Source organism: Malaclemys terrapin, chromosome 5 (genome assembly GCF_027887155.1).
Source record: "Malaclemys terrapin pileata isolate rMalTer1 chromosome 5, rMalTer1.hap1, whole genome shotgun sequence".
NCBI lineage: Eukaryota > Metazoa > Chordata > Testudines > Emydidae > Malaclemys > Malaclemys terrapin.
The window spans coordinates 90,101,193-90,120,340 of NC_071509.1; the positions used below are offsets into that span (position 1 = coordinate 90,101,193).

The following is a 19,148-nucleotide window of genomic DNA, read 5'->3' on the forward strand; positions in this document are numbered from 1 at the left end:
GCTACTGACTCTGGCTGGCGGCCGCCCCGCCGCTAATTCCCCGCTGACGGAGGCGTGACCCAGACCGGCCAGTGACCTCGTAGCTCCCCACCGCCCCCTAGCGGGTAGGTGGGCCGACGCCGATCACATGCCTCTACAGCCTCTTCTTTCTGTATGCAATCTATCATGCCCCAATTCATTTTATATGTTCTTAACTCCTCCTTTGGATTCTCTTCGCTCATTCAAATAATCACTCCAGACTTGGTTGAGTCACTGGTCATTTACAATATTCTATGTTCATTTCTAATATGAGAAAACTCATTCACACCCTTCATCATTTTCGCTCTTGCCTTAGCAAGTTTGTAGCTGGTCTTTTCTCCCTCCCAGACAGTTATATAGCTCATCACAGGCCAAATTTTTAGCTTAGCAGCACTTCTTTTGGTCTCCTTTTTTGCTTAAACCACTGGACTGCCATTTTAATGGTTCTCTCTTTCTTCTCAACAGATTCTTTAACTTTGATTTATTTCTTTTTTTTTTAAACGCCTATCCAAGCAGGCTGAGGTCTGGTGAATAGCATCAGGTGCAGCCTTCAGATTCCTAGGGAACAAGAATTCCCAGCTCTTGCAACCTCTTTCCGAGCGGGGGGAAGGGAAGATCCTTGACTCCTATTGCTCCTTCCAGGAAGAGATTAATAATTATTGTGGCTTCTAAGGGAGAGACATGGCCAAGTTCTGCAGCTTGAAGAAGTTACCAGATCACTGAGCTCATGCTCAGTTTCTCATTACATTAAATAAAATATAGGCCAATTAGTGTGACATTATTTGAGATACAAAACAGATGTACAAGCAGATGTACAAAACAAGGGCCTGAGACATTGTCATTATTCCCTCGCCCAAAACTACTCTTCCACTGGTGTGTTGCTTTCAGAAACACCTACAAACTCTTCACCTATATTATCATCATTTTGCAAATGCATAGTTTGTTGAAAACGTTGGCTTAACAGCACCACAGACTGAAGTTCTTTCTCTAGCAGTCAGAGAATGGGCAGCAGCTATACAATCTTCCTCACTCTGCCCCTACGAATGTGCCTCAACCCTACTGCAAGTGAAACCCGTATGGGAGAGAATTACCATGCTTACTCAGTTCTTGGTCTCTCTGCTGAGACTGCAGCAAAGGGGAAATTGAGTGCCATTTGTTGTTGTTTATGATGCTCAAAAATGAACTGCAACCACCACTCACTTCAAATATATTATAATGCCTAAAAATGATTTTAAATGGTAAACACCAATCCAAGGTTGTTCTTTTTATTTAAGCATCTTTCTACAGAAAATAAAGAATTAAAATTGTTAAATGTATAAGCCAACTTTGTCATTTACAGGTATTTTTACAATGCAGTCTTTTAAAATCATTCATCTTTGGAAAAAAATCAGCCAATCATTGCTAAACAATTTTCCAGCACTGCCACTACAGATAGCTGTTAAACTATTACACTGTTGATTGTGATTTATAAAGCCCATAATGATAATCTCTAAGTGATCACCCTATACTGCCATTGAAAACATACCTCATCTGTTGTACCATGACATACCATACAATGATTCGCAATGACACACACATCTTATTATTACCTGCTGATAATAACCTATCAGCCAGGGTGACTGTTTAATTATACAGTACCTCTCCTGCTGCCAAATGACTGACTTCCAAATATTGCTGCTTTTCACCAACTTCTTAATAAAAAAAATACTTGAGCTTTATCCTCTCATCCCCAATTTTACATTGGTGCTTTACTTAATTACGGGAAGACTGAAACTTCAGAAGATGGCTTAAATGTAGTGTAAGCTACAGTCTGAATGGGCTCCACTATCTATTGGTGAACTGGGGGAAAAGACCTCCAGACCAGACAGACACATGTACTTTGCCTAGCTGATCAGCAGGCAGTCCTACTTGGCTGAAGTGATCAATTTTGGCTGGTTTGGGGTTAAAATTGACCTTAGTGTTGGATGAAGGGATACTGAAATGTTATCCTTATTGTATGAATAAAAGGGCAGCTGAACTGAATTTAATATGCCCTAATGGGGTGGGGTCCAACTAATGTTAACCTCACTCACCAAGTGCCTGGGGGCAGGGGTGGAAGTGATGCCAAATCCAAGTGAAAGACAGTGGGTGGGGATAGGTGTTCCTACCTGGTGCTGTAGACTCTGCTAAAGGAGTTCTAGATGCTATTTGATTCTCCTCGTCCAGTGTTTAAAGACAGAGCTGATCTGACTCAATTGAGAGGCCTTATTTCTTCTCAGTGACCACTAGAACTGAGATCACTGATGAGCTAGCCTAGGAGGCTGAGCCTTAGAGCTGGTTTGGGGATGGTGTCATGGTGAAAAGCAATGTAGAGGAAGAAACACTGAGGTTCCCCACTAGCAGGCAAATCACAAAGACCTGGAATCACTAAGAAGGGGCTAAGTGGTGGAGCTTCAGCACATGGCATCGCAGCTAAAGACAACAGCAAGCAGAGACAGCAGTGAGACTAGCGGGCAGCAACTGTGGTAGAGGCAGTAGCAGCAAGCAGCAACAGAAGCAGCAGCATCACTAGCAGGCAGTGGCAGAGGGGCCAGTGATGCCAGGGGGCAGCAACAGCAGCAGAGGCAGTGAGCAGCAGCAGAGGTGATAGCAGCAAGCAGTGACGGAGGCATTCTGGGACTTCGCTGACCTTGGACAACCAACCGTAAGTGAGTTGCAGTGGAGGGGAAATGGAGGAGCGGTATGTTAAAGGGACTTTCATCCAGCAGACTTTCACCTAGCAAAGTCAGAAACTGAGGCAAAGGATGACTGCCCAAGATACTGTGGGGTGGGTGTTTACTTATTTTTTGCTTACTTATGAATATTGTGCTAGAGTTTCCCCAAGTTAACGTGCCGCACCCTCACCTTTTAATAAGTTTACTTTTGTTATACATAGATTTAGTGCTTGTGAGTGGGGAAGTATTGCCTCTTAGAGACACCTGGGGTGGTGGCTAGCTTTCCCAAATTTCTGGGTGGGGTCTCAAGCTGGTTCTAGATGGTTCTGAACCCCTAAATATTGAACCCAACTGGACACTGCAAGACAGAGGTTCCTAGGGTTGTGTCTGGGACCGGAGATATTGGTTAGAGTCATTCAGTTGCACAATCCAAATAGCAGCTGGCCAAAAGTGCTCACTCACATAGCTGGGAGCAGCTTACATGCCAGAGGCTGTGCATGAACAGCCCAGGAGGTTCTCACAGCAGAGCAGGGTAAGGCTGGCTCCCAGAGTCGAGGACTGGAGTGACCAAAGCCCTGAGGTAAGTGGGGAAAATGGGATCCTGGGAGGAGGCAAGAGCAGAAGAGTGCAAGAGGGGAGGACTCCTGTCTCATACTGAGAAAGAGAGACGATCAATGAGTTATCTTAAGTGCCTATACACAAATGCAAGAAGCCTGGGAAACAAGCAGGGAGAACTGGAAGTCCTGGCACAGTCAGGGAACTATGATGCGATTGGAATAACAGAGACTTGGTGGGATAACTCACATGATTGGAGTACTGTCATGGATGGATATAAACTGTTCAGGAAGGACAGGCAGGGCAGAAAAGGTGGGGGAGTTGCATTGTATGTAAGAGAGGAGTATGACTGCTCAGAGCTCCAGTATGAAACTGCAGAAAAACCTGAGAGTCTCTGGATAAAGTTGAGAAGTGTGAGCAACAAGGGTGATGTCGTGGTCGGAGTCTGCTATAGACCACCAGACCAGGGGGATGAGGTGGACGAGGCGTTCTTCCAGCAACTAACAGAAGTTGCTAGATCGCAGGCCCTGGTTCTCATGGGAAACTTTAATCACCCTGATATCTGCTGGGAGAGCAATACAGTGGTGCACAGAAAATCCAGGAAGTTTTTGGAAAGTGTAGGGGACAATTTCCTGGTGCAAGTGCTGGAGGAACCAACTAGAGGCAGAGCTTTTCTTGACCTGTTGCTCACAAACAGGGAAGAATTAGTAGGGGAAGCAAAAGTGGATGGGAACCTGGGAGGCAGTGACCATGAGATGGTCGAGTTCAGGATCCTGACACAAAGAAGAAAGAGCAGCAGAATACGGACCCTGGACTTCAGAAAAGCAGACTTTGACTCCCTCCGGGAACAGATGGGCAGGATCCTGGGAGAATAACATGAAAGGGCAAAGGGGTCCAGGAGAGCTGGCTGTATTTTAAAGAATCCTTATTGTGGTTGCAGGAACAAACCATCCCGACGTGTAGAAAGAATAGTAAATATGGCAGGCGACCAGCTTGGCTTAACAGTGAAATCCTTGCTGACCTTAAACGCAAAAAAGAAGCTTACAAGAAGTGGAAGATTGGACAAATGACCAGGGAGGAGTATAAAAATATCGCTCAGGCATGCAAGAGTGAAATCAGGAAGGCCAAATCGCACTTGGAGTTGCAGCTAGCAAGAGATGTTAAGAGTAACAAGAGAGGTTTCTTCAGGTATGTTAGCAACAAGAAGGAAGTCAAGGAAAGTGTGGGCCCCTTACTGAATGAGGGAGGCAACCTAGTGACAGAGGATGTGGAAAAAGCTAATGTACTTTTTTTTGCCTCTGTCTTCACAAACAAGGTCAGCTCCCAGGCTGCTGGACTGGGCAGCACAGTATGGGGAGGAGGTGACCAGCCCTCCATGGAGAAAGAAGTGGTTCGGGACTATTTAGAAAAACTGGATGAGCACAAATCCATGGGGCCGGATGCGCTGCATCCAAGGGTGCTAAAGGAGTTGGCGGATGTGATTGCGGAGCCATTGGCCATCATCTTTGAAAACTCATGGCGATCGGGGGAGGTCCTGGATGACTGGAAAAAGGCTAATGTAGTGCCCATCTTTTAAAAAGGGAAGAAGGGGACCTACAAGCCAGTCAGCCTCGCCTCAGTCTCTGGAAAAATCATGGAGCAGGTCCTCAAGGAATCAATTATGAAACACTTAAAGGAGAGGAAAGTGATCAGCAACAGTCAGCATGGATTCACCAAGGGGAAGTCGTGCCTGACTAACCTAATTGCCTTCTATGAGGAGATAACTCGCTCTGTGGATGAGGGGAAAGCAGTGGATGTGTTATTCCTTGACTTTAGCAAAGCTTTTGATACGGTCTCCCACAGTATTCTTGCCAGCAAGTTAAAGAAGTATGAGCTGGATGAATGGACTGTAAGGTGGATAGAAAGCTGGCTAGATTGTTGGGCTCAACAGGTAGTGATCAATGTCTAATTGGCAGCCGGTTTCAAGCGGAGTGCCCCAAGGGTCGGTCCTGGAGCCGGTTTTGTTTAATATCTTCATTAATGATCTGGAGGATGGTGTGGACTGCACTCTCAGCAAGTTTGCAGATGACACTAAACTGGGAGGCGTGGTAGATACGCTGGAGGGTAGGGATCAGATACAGAGGGGCCTAGACAAATTGGAGGATTGGGCCAAAAGAAACCTGATGAGGTTCAACAAGGACAAGTGCAGAGTCCTGCACTTAGGACGGAAGAATCCTATGCACTGCTACAGACTAGGGTCCGAATGGCTAGGTAACAGTTCTGCAGAAAAGGACCTAGGGGTCACAGTGGACGAGAAGCTGGATATGAGTCAACAGTGTGCTCTTGTTGCCAAGAAGGCTAATGGCATTTTGGGCTGTATGAGTAGGGGCACTGCCAGCAGATCGAGGGACGTGATAGTTCCCCTTTATGCGACATTGGTGAGGCCTCATCTGGAGTACTGTGTCCAGTTTTGGGCCCCACACTACAAGAAGGATGTGGAAATATTGGAAAGAGTCCAGCAGAGGGCAACAAAAATGATTAGGGATCTGGAGCACATGACTTATGAGGAGAGGCTGACGGAACTGGGATTGTTTAGTCTCCAGAAGAGAAGAATGAGGGGGGATTTGATAGCTGCTTTCAACTACCTGAGGGGGGGTTCCAAAGAGGATGGAGCTCGGCTGTTGTCAGTAGTGGCAGATGACAGAACAAGGAGCAATGGTCTCAAGTTGCAGTGGGGGAGGTCTAGGTTGGATATTAGGAAACACTATTTCACTAGGAGGGTGGTGAAGCATTGGAACGCTTTACCTAGGGAGGTGGATGGAATCTCCTTCCTTGGAGGTTTTTAAGGCCCGGCTTGACAAAGCCCTGGCTGGGATGATTTAGTTGAGAATTGGTCCTGCTTTGAGCAGGGGGTTGGACTAGATGACCTCCTGAGGTCCCTTCCAACCCTGATATTCTATGATTCTATGACCTAGCAGATCACCAGTCCAGATAACATCAGAGGAACGTCACATATACCTTTTTAGTATTCATCACCATGTATTTTTTGACAGGTTTTCACGCCCCATTTTGGGTTTATGTCCCACTCTCCGTTCCCATTTCCGTTAGTGTCGAGGTTTGGCACCTGTTTATAGAAGTAATTTATAGTGATAAAAAAGTTTTCCCCTGTGTTTTAGACTAATATTTGTCATTTTTAGTAAGGGCAATTTGGCGTAGCATGCTTTTACAGCAAAGACAGTGTTAGCAAAAACAGCTTTTATAAGCCAGTCAGTGTAATTGTTGCTTTGTAGGCACTTTAAGTTTGTTTTTGTTAATATTTCGGTTGGATGGGGGAGATAATATCTCATAAAGTGGGAAAGTGTTTCCGAATGACAAATGCTTGCCTGTGCTAAAGCATAACAACTAACACAGAATGGCTGCCTACAAACTTTCATTCTGCTGCCAGCGGGGCTGAAATAGTAAGGAGGCAATGGCCCTGGAGTTAGAGGTCTTAACAAGAGGGGCTTTCTGAATGTTTGAAAACACAATGTGGAGGATATTGGCCTAAGAGATGTTATTAGTCACACAAACCATTCATTATAACACATTAATATTTCTCAATTGTATTTTTCAAATCAGTAATTCTCAAATCTGCTGCTGAAAGTTTTAAAATCATCATTTCCGTATTCTTATCAATTCTAGCTAAGGCTTACTGCATCAGTTTTTGACATCAGTGAATGGTTTCATTTGTTATGGCGGAGCATATGCTTTCATTCTCTGAAATCTCCTAAAGTCAGTTGGCTTGTGCGAGAAATTAGGAAGGCAGCCACAGGGCCTGGGTCCAACTCTGAGTTTTAAATAAGACTCATTATGTCTAGCAGGAAAAATTATGATTCTTATAGATGGAGTCATCATACCAAGTGGAGAAACTATGGCTCAGTTAACAGAGACTAACCAAATATATCACTGGATAGAAAAGCAAGAAGCAGAACTGCCCAACCATATATAAATATATATTTAGCTCTGCACACTAACATATCCTTGTTAGTATGAGTTAGTGTGACATTTTCCTTCTTTTGTATTATTATAATTTGCAATGACATTGTCCTTGGTCTCTGTAGATACTGTGCATCAGAATTTTATTCGTTGTTAAATTAAGCCTCTTTTTGCCCTCAGCTGATGCATGTCTGATCTATTTTTGTAAGCATGCAGTCTTCTGAAATTCACAAGAGCAGAATCTTTTTTTTTTTTTTTAATAAACGAATAATATGTTCATTATTTTACAGAGTAAACAAATGGGCACAATCCCAGTATTGCCAGCCTCAAACATTAAACAACCATGAGCAAGACCCCAGCCCACCCACCCACCCAAATGAGATTATTTTTAATGTATTTTGATCTGTCTTGATTTTTGACCTCTTCCTGCCCATCCCCATTGTGTGTATATGACAATTAGCATTGCCAACGCTCCCAAAAATATTCAACATTTGGTCCCTGTTGCAGGAGTTTTCACCCCCACTTCTGCCTTGCTGACTCATCCCTGCTCCTCCCGCAGCTCCTAGGAAGCTTCTTCCCACTCTCCCAGGCCTGGGGTGAGCTGCAGTGGGGTCCCTCTTCTCCCCCTTCTGTCCCTTCCCAGGTCTGGTGTTGCAAGGGAGGGAGAGTTGAGAAGCAGCGGAACTGCCCCACTGATCACAAAAGAAGATGGGCAGGGGGAGCAGTGCCATTCTGAGCTGTTGGGCTTTTTATGCTCCCTGTTTTTCTCCCCTATCCTTCTGTGAAAATGGTGGTGAGGGAGAGAGTCCTGCTTGCTTCCTTCAGCATGCCTACAGAACCACTCATCACCCTGAGGCAGGGCAGTGGGGAAAGGAGCCCATCAGAGGGGGTTTCCCCAAGGCAGAGTTGAAATTCATTGGATGGCTGGAGCTTCTCACATCACTACTAGATTGGCTCTGGCCCCAGCCAAAATCACAAGAGTTGGCAACCCTGGTTCTGCTTTGCCAACTATTGCCCCCCTGAAATCTAAACACCCATATTCCCTACATAGTGTCTCTGAGAAGCAATAATTGAGATGCATTTTGCAACACAAGTTCAACTAACGTTGCCAACCCTCCTGATTTCTTATCCTATCTCCCAGAGGCTACTGAAGCCAAACCGGGAGATTTTAGGTGCTGACACTCTGGCAGCACAGCGGGGCTAAGGCAGGCTCCCTGCCTGCCCTGGCCTCGCGCCACTCCCGAAAGTGGCTTGCAGCCCCTGGAGGAGGAGAGGGAGGCAGGTGGCTCTGCACTCTGCCTCCCCCTCAGCTCCGACTCCGCAACTCCCATTGGTCAGGAACTGCGGCCAATGGGAGCTGCAGGGGCGGTGCATGTGGACGCGGGCAGCACACAAAGCTCCCTGCCTCCCTCCCCCCCCCAGGGGCCTCAGGGACATGCCAGCCACTTCTGGGAGCAGTGTGAGGCCAGGGCAGGCAGGGAATCTGCCTTAGCCCCACTGCGCCACTGACCGCAAGCCACCCAAGGTAAGCACCTCCCAACTGGAGCCTGCACTCCACACCCTCTCCTGCTCTCCAACCCCCTACGCCAGCCTGGAGCCCTCTCCTGCATTCAAACTCCCTCCCAGAGCTCTCATCCGCTCCTGCACCCAAACTCCCTCACAGAGCCCTCACTCCCACCTGCACCCCTACCCCCTGCCCCAGTCCTGAATATCCTTCAGCACCCAAACTCCCTGCCAGAGCTTGCACCCCGCAACCCCTCCTACATCACAAACCCTTGACCCAGGCTCAGCCCAGAGCCCTCTCCCAGACTCCAAACCCCTCGGCCCCACTTCCCAGCCCAGAGCCCACACCCCTTCCCGCACCCCAACCCCCTGCCCCAGCCCAGTGAAAGTGAGGGAGGGTAGGGGAGAGCGAGCAACTGAGGGGGGGACGGAGTGAGCACAGTGGGGCCTTGGAAGGGGCGGGGCAGGGGTGGGGAGGAGGGCAGGGCAATGGTGTTTGGGTTTTTATAATTAGACAGTTGGCAACCCTAAGTTCAACAGGACAATATCCCATGTAGGAGAGTGGGGGGAGGGAGGCAGGCAGCTTTTCCTTGGCTCCCCTTCTCCCCTCTGCCCTGCCACAATATACCCAGGCTGCATGAAGCTAAGCTCCATAATTATAAGCATAGAAGCACTAGAGATAGCTGAAATTGAGAAAAAGAAAATGTTGCAGCATAGCCAGGCTTCTGTTCAGCACAGCTCCTACTTCCTTTTCCATGGTTTCGTTTTCCATACCATATAGTAGAGGAAAGCGGTCAACACTTACAGAACAAATTGAAGGCTTATAACTGTTTAAGACGTTGTGGTGGCAGGGTTCTAAAGTTTGTCATAAAATTAATTGCTGTACAGCTTCAAGATTTACTTGCGTATCTTCTCACAAAGCCAGCTGTCAATTGAAGAGGGAGGACACATCTCAGAGGCGAAGGTATTTACAATATACTGCTACAACAAGTCGGACTATTTTATGTCCAATACTTCAGAGCAATGCTAGTGAACTTCAGAATGCAACTCGTCAGTTTCACAGTGTAGATCATAGCTTGTTGGGATTCAGATGGGATTTTCTATCAGTTTATACCACAAAGCATGAGATTTGCTTCCATTTATTATTTTAGTTTGCCTAGTTAAAATGTCATTAATAGTCCTATAAATTGCCCCAACTATTTTAAAATCTAGCCAAAACATTTGTCTCAACAGCTGCTCAAGGGAGTGAATTCCATGGGTCAACTTTACTGCTGTGCAAAGAATATTTCCTTATATTAAATTCTAATTGCACTATAATATTGAGTGTCTCCTTATTTTAGGGCAAAATGAAAAGGGATCACTTCTGTATTTATTACACCTGTCCTGCATGAGGCAAATAAATGGACATGTGTAAATACAGGGAAACGTAAATAATGGCCAAAGGGACTGCTGATCATTTGACAGGCATTCACATAACACAAGCGGATTATTATAACAAGGAACTACTAGCATGTTCCACTATATTTGACATTGTAATCCATATTAGAATATATCTTAAAAGAACCAGGCTTAGGTATACAGGCTGGATGGACACAGAAGAAGAGGTCCCCTCAAAGACACTGCCTGGGCACAATATGGTGAATTTCCTTCTTTTGTGGATTTTATCCAAGTAATTTTGCAGGCATAAAAAAGGTGACCCATGCCACTTGATATCTTTAAATGGAAAATACAACAATCATTTTTTTAAACAGCAGAACTACTCATGCATTTGCCCTATCTAGCATATTGGCCAGTTAACAGCACAGTCCTAACATCAGAATCTGCTAGCATACCCCAGCATTAGGTCAGTGGGACTTCATCTAGGTTGTAGAGTCCTATGTTAATGCAGCTTGATGTTTAATTACACCTTCTCATTAAGCTATTTCAAGAGCCTGAATTAAAGAGATGCCATCAATTAAAAAAACCCACACTTCTGTCTCTATTTAACCGATCATTATTAAAAGTAACTCCTAAGACAACTGGAACTTTATTCTCTTCCTCTCACAATGTTTACTTTGTGTATTTTGCACTATTTTCTGTATAATTACATCCACTGACTACAGTTGATTTTCCCTGTTTGCATAACTCTTTCACACAGCAGCAAGGGAGAGAATTTTTTTTAATAAGAAAAGGTGACTGCAAGATTATAAACCACTGGTGGATCAATCAGAGGCAGCTGTAGGACTGGAAACTACTGAGATACATCTAAAGGTTAAGCAGAACACAGTCCTTCTTTCAATACATTAAGATTCAATCATATGAAAACAAATAAGAAACACAAGCCCGATGAATGTTGCTAAAGTTTGTAAAATACTCACGAGTTTGGGAACGTGTCTGCAGAGAAAGCATCAGTGGAGAGCTACCACCAATGACAGCAAATCACGTTCTCCCCAGAGCCTGCCCAGTCCTGTTTCACTTTCGGTTGTTACGAAACGAATGAAGACTAGTTAAGCCGCAGCAGGACTCTGTTGCTCCAGCTGTGACTGCCTGAGACTGAAGTTAATCCAGGAACTACTGCAGGGAATTCTTCCTTCTACGCACTGTCACGCTGTTAGGTTTGCAAAGAAAAGAAAACTACGGCGAGGGGGGAACGCCAGGGACTCGGCGTCGTGGGCTGTCAACGCTATACACCCAGCTGTTTATCAGTCCATAAAGGGGAAGGAAAAGGTGCAACCCTTCTATACAGAGTCCCCTCCCCCCTGCACAGCCAAATTGTGGCCCTTCCCGGTTAGAGCGCTGCAGACGTGGCTCCTGGGAATGCCTCACCAGAACGGGCTGCTTCACTCCCTTCCCCGTCCCTGCGCCCCAAACAGGAGGCGTTCCGGCAAAGCAGCTCCCAGTAGAGGAAAGAGTTGGCCCTTAGGAAAGAATGGCCACACAGCAAAGAAGGAACCCCTTGAGAACAGGTCCTTCGCTCCGAGAGGGACTGAGGGACTCACCACGAATTGCCACCGAAGCCCCGGACGTGCCGCCCCAATAGCAGCTGGAGTGCCGCCCCAAGCACCTGCTTGTTTAGCTGGTGCTTGGAGCCGGCCCTGGACCTATGCACATTTAATAAGCAAACAATGTGAGTGAGTGTAACCATGCATTTCAGCTTTAAAAGGAGTGTAAAGCTACGCTAGCGAAAGGGCACTAGCCTTCACAGCTCCAGCGTGGGAGGTCCTCTGTTTATCTCCAGGGTAGCAGTAATCCCCACTGAGCTTTCAACTGGAGACCGCTAGAGGAAAGGCTCTGTAATTCATTAGCTGCATGTCTTGCAGGTAGAACAGGAGTACTTGTGGCACCTTAGAGACTAACAAATTTATTTGAGCATAAGCGTTCATGGACTACAGCCCACTTCATCAGATGCCCACAAAAGCTTATGCTCAAATGTGTTAGTCTCTAAGGTGTCACAGGTACTCCTGTTCTTTTTGCATATACAGACTAACACGTCTGCTACTCTGAAACCTGTCTTGCAGGTATCACCCAATAACTGCAGTTTTAAGGGAGAGGGGAAGGAGGCTTTATTTTATTTATTTGCTAACTAAAATCTACACTAAAAACATTGCAAAATCAAACACTGGGAAGTTAAGCATAATGATGGCATGTCCTGTCTGTAGAATCTTAATTCTGTCAATTTGTGTATATGAACTAGAACAGTCCTTGTTACCATTTTCCCTGCATGGTTTTGTACCAAGGACCTTCAGCTTCACCTCTTTCATTTAAGCTCAAGGAGTAACTAGTATATAGTAGAAGTAGGCAGTTATCCTCTCGGAGGAGGGAGAATCATTAGAATGAGACACAGCCAACATCCCATGACTGCCAAAGTTTACCTGGATACCTGGGTTCTTATTCTTAGCTCAGGGAGCAGCAGAGTGTTGTCTAATGGTGACAGCAATGGTTTTCAGCGTATAGATTTGACACATTCATTTTAAAAGGCAGTGTGATACAGCAGACGTGGCTCTGTCACATTAGCAACCTAGTTTCTTCTCCCGCCTCTGCCTGGAATGACCTTGGGCACTCTCTCAGGTACTCCATTTATAAAATTTAGGAAATGATAGTTGTCTCTTTCCTAGCATACGGATACAAGATCTTGGTCATTAATAATAGTTCTGAACTACACAAAAATATTATTACCAGTTAGTAGAAAAACCTAAGAGCAGAACTCAAATCTCATCCTCTCCTGGAAACTTGTGCCCGGCTGTGCAGACTGTATAAGCAGTATCTTGGCTTCTCCAGCAGGAAATCTATATGGGTTCCTGCTCGGGTCTGTTTCAGTTAAGAGGCTCAAATGTCACTTCGTAAAGAGCAGTATTTATTTAGCGTTTGCGTACTCGCCAAGCCAAGCAATAGTGTTCTTAGTGGCCAAATGGAGCTCTCGAACCCCACCGCTGAATTTGGTTAGCGGGCACTCCTCAACAGTGTGTATCACTGTTTGATCTGCGCTGCAGCTTGGATTATCTCGAAGACCTAGACGGTGCTGGTTGGCTGCACAGAGGCCTTGCCCAGTCCGGAGTCAGTTAAGAAGGGCCCACTCACGATGTGGCTGGCAAGCAGTAGGCGGGCAAGCAATAGGGTCAGTGATGAGGAACTGATTGGTGGTTGGTGTTAAGCACCAGTCTTCCATCCACAAAAGCAGTATTGACCTGGGACCTACTGCCCCCCTCACTGGAAAGCAGTGTGTGTGAAACAAACACTTGCCTAAACACAAGTTTCAGCTGATGCAAACATTTTAATTCTTCTTCTTCTGATTAAAGAAATGGCCTTTTCCCCCTAAATCAACAGGTTTCATAAGAAGCTTTTGGGGTTTCGATATATTCTGTTTTTTTTTTTTTTCCAAGCCTGAATATTTTGATATTTGAAATATAGATGCCTTCCTCTTTTTCCTTTTTGTCACTGAATGCAGTAGAGTGAATGATATTTAGAGAGATGGGATTTTTTCACTTTTCATTTTTCTTTATTTCCCATTTTCCCTTTTGCCACCCTGTAGACTGTAACTTTTCAAAACTTCCTCAACTATGGAAAAGCTACAGAATTAAAAAACCCAATATTGGGCATCATGAATTTTATTGCACTCAGTGGCAAAGAGGGGGAAGGAAGGAGGCATACACAAACGTTTGTTTTTTTAAAAAAATCAAAAAGTGAAAAAAAAAATCTATTTCAACCCCGGCAAAATGGAAACACTTTAAAATTGTGATTTGTGTATGGGTGAGTGTGATTTTTTTTTCCCTCCCATTTTTTGACCAGCTCTAACAAGCTTCCTCTGGTTGCTTTTGAGAAATGTGTTTCTCTAGCATTTAACAGGTTAAAATATAGTTGCCAATTTCATTATAAAACCATACCGAAAGTAAAAATACATTAGTAGTATGTAAAAATTATCCAGGAGTCAGATAATATTATGCTACAGTGTGCTTCCAGTACCACCTGCATTCCCTCAACATTTAACTCTTATCAATTTTCTTAATTATATAAAAATGTGCTTCCTAGTTACACAAAAGGCACTTTACATCTGCCTAAACACTACTAGCCATAGCATGGTGCTTATTTATAGCATAAATTATTCTGGTACATTGACTACCAGCAAAATATCCCTTTTTAATTTATGCAAGTCCCATTTCTAGTGGACACAGGCTATTTGGCAAGATATTGACAATTACTCTCACTAATGAGCAACTAAATTACAATTTAGTAATTTAAGTGCAGTGACAAAAAAAGTGAATAATTTACAATATGTGTATATTAAACTGAAAGTATGAATGTAATTTTAAAATAAAAATGTTATTACTGACATATAATAATATTAAGCACCCCAATTTAAAAAATATCACCTTCCCTGCAATTGTGGCTCCACTAGAAGAAATCAGTTTTTATTTGCACTTCATTTCCAATGAAGTCAAGGTCAGTTTTGTCATGGAATAATGGGTGCAGGACTGGGCCCTAAAAATTGCTAATAAATAAAAAAGCACTATCAGCATCTATAATAGCCATGTGTTGTATATAAGAATCATAAAATCATGTGGGACAGCAGGGAGAATAGGAATACTGTTCAATGTCTACAAGGCTCCATGTACAATACTTAATACAATGGTCCATGATTGGGGTTCCTAGGCACTACCACAATACAAATAATAAATAACTACAGAATACTAACAAGATGTGACTGTTCTCAGGGTGCCCAGGATTGGGAGTCACTTTGTTCCCCCACCCCCAATGAGAAAGAGACACGCATGTGCTTAAATGGATGTTAGCTCCCCGAGACCACCAGCCTGTTAATCACCCAGACAGTGTGGTCTGGTCTACACCAGCCCTTATGTTGCCTTTCAGGTTAACAATAGGTGCACCCCAGTCCCCAAGCTCCTTTGAAGCATTTTCCCTGTAGTGCCCAGGCCCTTAGCCACTGAAAACTCACAGTAATACCAGGTTTGCTGTCCCCAAGGAACACTGTACACACATTGATTCAACTTAGGATGTATTTGTAGTGAAATATTATAATGTAGATATATTTATAGTGAAAACAATCATACATTTATTATCAAAGATCAAGATTTAAGAGATAGTGAATAAGGATAAAGGAAATAGAAGGGTTACATATAAAACAATACACACTTTCTAGAGACTAAACTTAATAGGCTAATTACCTGTCTTGAACAGCTGTATTCCACTGAAAGCCTTCTGCAGCATTTCCAACTAAGGCTGTTGTGATCCCATTTTCATGAATGTAAGCATACTGTTTGTTTACTTCTTAGGTGCTTTCCTTGTCATCCCCAGTTATAGTCCAGTAAACCTTTGAAGTGCGCCCCCCAGATAAGGCTCTTTTCCCATTGCTGTTCTTCTCTTCCTGTAAAATTTCACATGCATTCACATGCACTTAATGCAGACTGATGATTGCGAATGAGACAATACTGAGTTTATATTTCAATAGGTAGATGGATAAATATCTCTGGTCTGGCAGGAAATCAGTGTTTCACCTCTTCTGGGGATTAACACCTTGATACAAACTATAAGATAACACCTAGCATAATGGCAGCACATACATTTTATGATGATATTCATAACCAGTGTGACACCAGCTTTCTTTTGATACTGGACATGACATTCTTTGGTGAACCAGGCTGCACATACCAGAATCAGGATATTCTTGTAACCCCTTTGCCAGTTGGCATTAAGGTTTTCTTAGGGTCACACATGAATATAAAAGAAAGTCAGCTGATGTTGAACAGTCCACCCTTGCATAAAAGCAAGAGTCCATGTGCTTGAAAGGGCAGATTTGATCTCAGGTATGTCCTCAAACAATTCTGCATAGGCCCACACTGCTTCTATAAACTCCTGCATGATTAAAGATGAACATGGTCCCTCATTTGCTCACATTAGTTCTTCTTCAGCCAGAGCGAAATTGAGGCCTTCCCTCCTTACACACCCTCAAGCAGCTAGCCTCTCTACAAATTAGAATGTCGCTAATGACACATTTTTGAATGAAATTCCAGGGTTTCATCATGATTTGTGGAAGTGTAGGGATGTAGAAGTCATCTGAGTGCCAATAGCACAAGAAAATATATAGAAGCGTGTTTGGGAGGGAGTCGCTTCCTGAGAATTTTTAACTAGAGCCATACCCCTGCATCGCAAAATATTTCTGCAGGTGTGAACTATTTGTCTGATGATATGGTGATGATATGACTACACGAATGTGGAGGAAAGAGTAGACTCTGAAGAACTGGCTGTTCTCCTTCCCTAATAGCTAGAGGAAGGGAGTGCCCAGACAAGGATAGAATGAGGAATGGCTGTAATTTTGTCTTCTCCCCAATGCAGCAATCTGTGGAGCTGAGCCTTTCCCATCTTAAATGGAAAGGTAGGAAGATGTATTTTGGCAAGGTAGGAAGGGAATACTAGTGTGTAAACAGTTGAGAACCTTGGTGGTACTCATTACAGCCAGTAGCAGATTGCTTTCCCCCAGAAATAAGGGGGAGTCAAGGAGGAAATTGTGATTAAGTCACAGTTCCTTCACTGATCTGCTCCTGCCTGGTGCAGATGCACTATCCCTTACTATGAGCTGACAGTAAACTAGGTCTAGCCTTTACTTGACTTGCTGTGCAAGTTATAGTATTCAAAATATCATATAAACAATGGCATTTGGTAATTGCCCAGGGCCAATTATATCATAGTACAAAAAACAATCTATAAACATTGAAAGGCTGTAGGGCAGATTTGGATTTATATTATAACTTGCAATACATTTAAATATATGGATTTACATTTATTGCAAATATATTTTTAGATGTGAATGTTTGCCCTATGAGAAAACTGACTAACTCCCACTTTATATTCTATATAGCATTTCATAGACTCCATCGCCTCTCAGAATTAAACTTTAATGAATCTTACATTACAGACTCTTCAGATTGGTTATTAAAAACTTTTGGCATCTTAAAAATGCTATTTAATTGTCTAGACACATCTGGTGGGCTATTAATATTCTGCCTTTCTAAAGTATGCATAGTAGTCCTGGCACATTGCATTTTTTTTTTTATCTAACATTACCATTAAACATGAGCAAGCTTTACTTGAGCTAGATTGTTTTAACAAATGAAAATCATCCATTGTCATAGGCTGAAGACATACAATTGCTAAATTGGTGAAGTCATGGTAATGTGGAGGGAGATTACTGGATCATTTTTAAGGTAAATAGCAATATACTCGAGAAAATAGGAACGTTTTTAAGTTTGTGAAACATAGTAAGTACTATAGAGAAGTGCAAACTAAGGCCCTAATCCTGCAATTGATTCACATAGGGGCTACTTGCACATGCACACGGCCCTACTGACTTCAATTAAGACTTTGCAATTAGGTGCAATGACCCTACTAGGCAGACCCAATTGCAGTATCACAGCCTAAAAGTTTACCATAAGATCTGCTCCTTGTTAAATCACATTATAGGAATAAGAAGATATTACCTCCAACTGTAATAAGGTACTTGTCACAATACGATAAAACTGCAAAGACTTACCCTTAGGCATGTGCTGAATTCTATGTCTTCCCTCCAAGGCTCACTCAAGTTATTTCTCTCAAATTAGCCTAGTGAGAGTGGACACACTGCAAAGAACATTCAAGCTGCTGTGTCCACAGGGCACTACACACGCTTGTGTATGGCACTAAGACTTCTGAGTGCACGAAGCACTGTTCTTTGTGCTGCAGTAAGCTTAGCCAGTTTATGAATTCTTTCCATGTGAATTGTGGGAGAACTTGTCTGTCCTTTCTGGGCACATGGAGGGGAACTGTGGGAAGGCAGTGGAAGACTAGTGCACTTAGGTAGCACTAGCCTCTTTCCAAACTGAAGACTGGTCATGTTAGCAGCAGATGAATTGCACTCCCTTGAGCTATGGCCAATGCCCCCTGATGGGCCAGCCAACTTGAGTTAGAAGCACCACCACACTAGAGCTAAAGGATTTTGTGTGTGGATGGGATTTGAGTTAGGGGCAAAACTCAAATTATAACTTTAGTTAATACTGCAGTGAAGACAAGCCCTAAACGTTTGTAGGATTGGGGCAATAGTTTTCCCCATTGAAATATTGTGTCCGGGGTCCCAGTGGGTGCCAGCTGAGGTTATCCAATTAGGGTAAACTGCAAAGAATGGGGCAGACAAACCCCAAAGCTAGTGGATAATTCAATACTTAGATTTACCAAGCCAGCATAAACCAGCTTCTTTATTACCTTACTGGTTACTCAGAAGTCCAAACAACACAGTTTCCTTGAAGTAACCCAGCCTCAGGCCTCCATCCACGTACTCAAGTCAAATATGATGAAGACTTCTGAAAATCTTTTTTCATCGTACACAAGATAAGGTTCTATCAATCCCAAAAGATTGGACACATTACCTCCCAGGCTAATGAATATTCCAGATCTTACCCAAATACATGCTACAGCCAATTCTTATTAACTAAACTAACATTTATTAAAAAAGAAAATGGAGAGAGTATGGTTAAAAGATCAATATACATCAGACACGAGTTCAATTCTTGAGTTTCTGATACATAGCTGAGATGGTGAGCTTTGTAGTTGCAAAGAGTTCCTTTAGAATTTAGTTAATAGGTTATAGTCCAATGTCCAATATCATATCCAGGGTGTACCAGCTTAACTGGGATCTCATCTTGCAACTCAAACTTCCCCTGATGAAGCATAAGCTCATCTGAGATAAAAAGGATCAGGACCCAAGGATCTTTTATACAATTTCAGGTCTTCTTTCACAAGTTGGAGTCCCTCGGGGAGCAATAGGCCCTTATTTCCTTAGTATCGTCATTAATTATTCACAAAGATAAACTGCCTTATGTTAATCACTGATGCTTAGCTATATGAATTAACATAAGACAATCACCTGTTCTTCCACCATTCACCGACAATTTGCTATACGTTTCA

The 19,148-nt window shown here is 43.5% G+C and overlaps 1 protein-coding gene across 1 annotated transcript in view; it reads right to left on the reverse strand.

The window, feature by feature from the left end:
* The window catches only part of IL15 (interleukin 15), a 65,618-nt gene extending 54,274 nt beyond the window's left edge, over positions 1–11,344 (reverse strand). The window contains exon 1 of the mRNA XM_054031068.1: positions 11,081–11,344. The gene's annotated coding sequence lies outside the window, so the exon portion shown is untranslated. The remainder of the gene's footprint in view (positions 1–11,080) is intronic.
* Between the last annotated feature and the right edge of the window lie 7,804 nt (positions 11,345–19,148).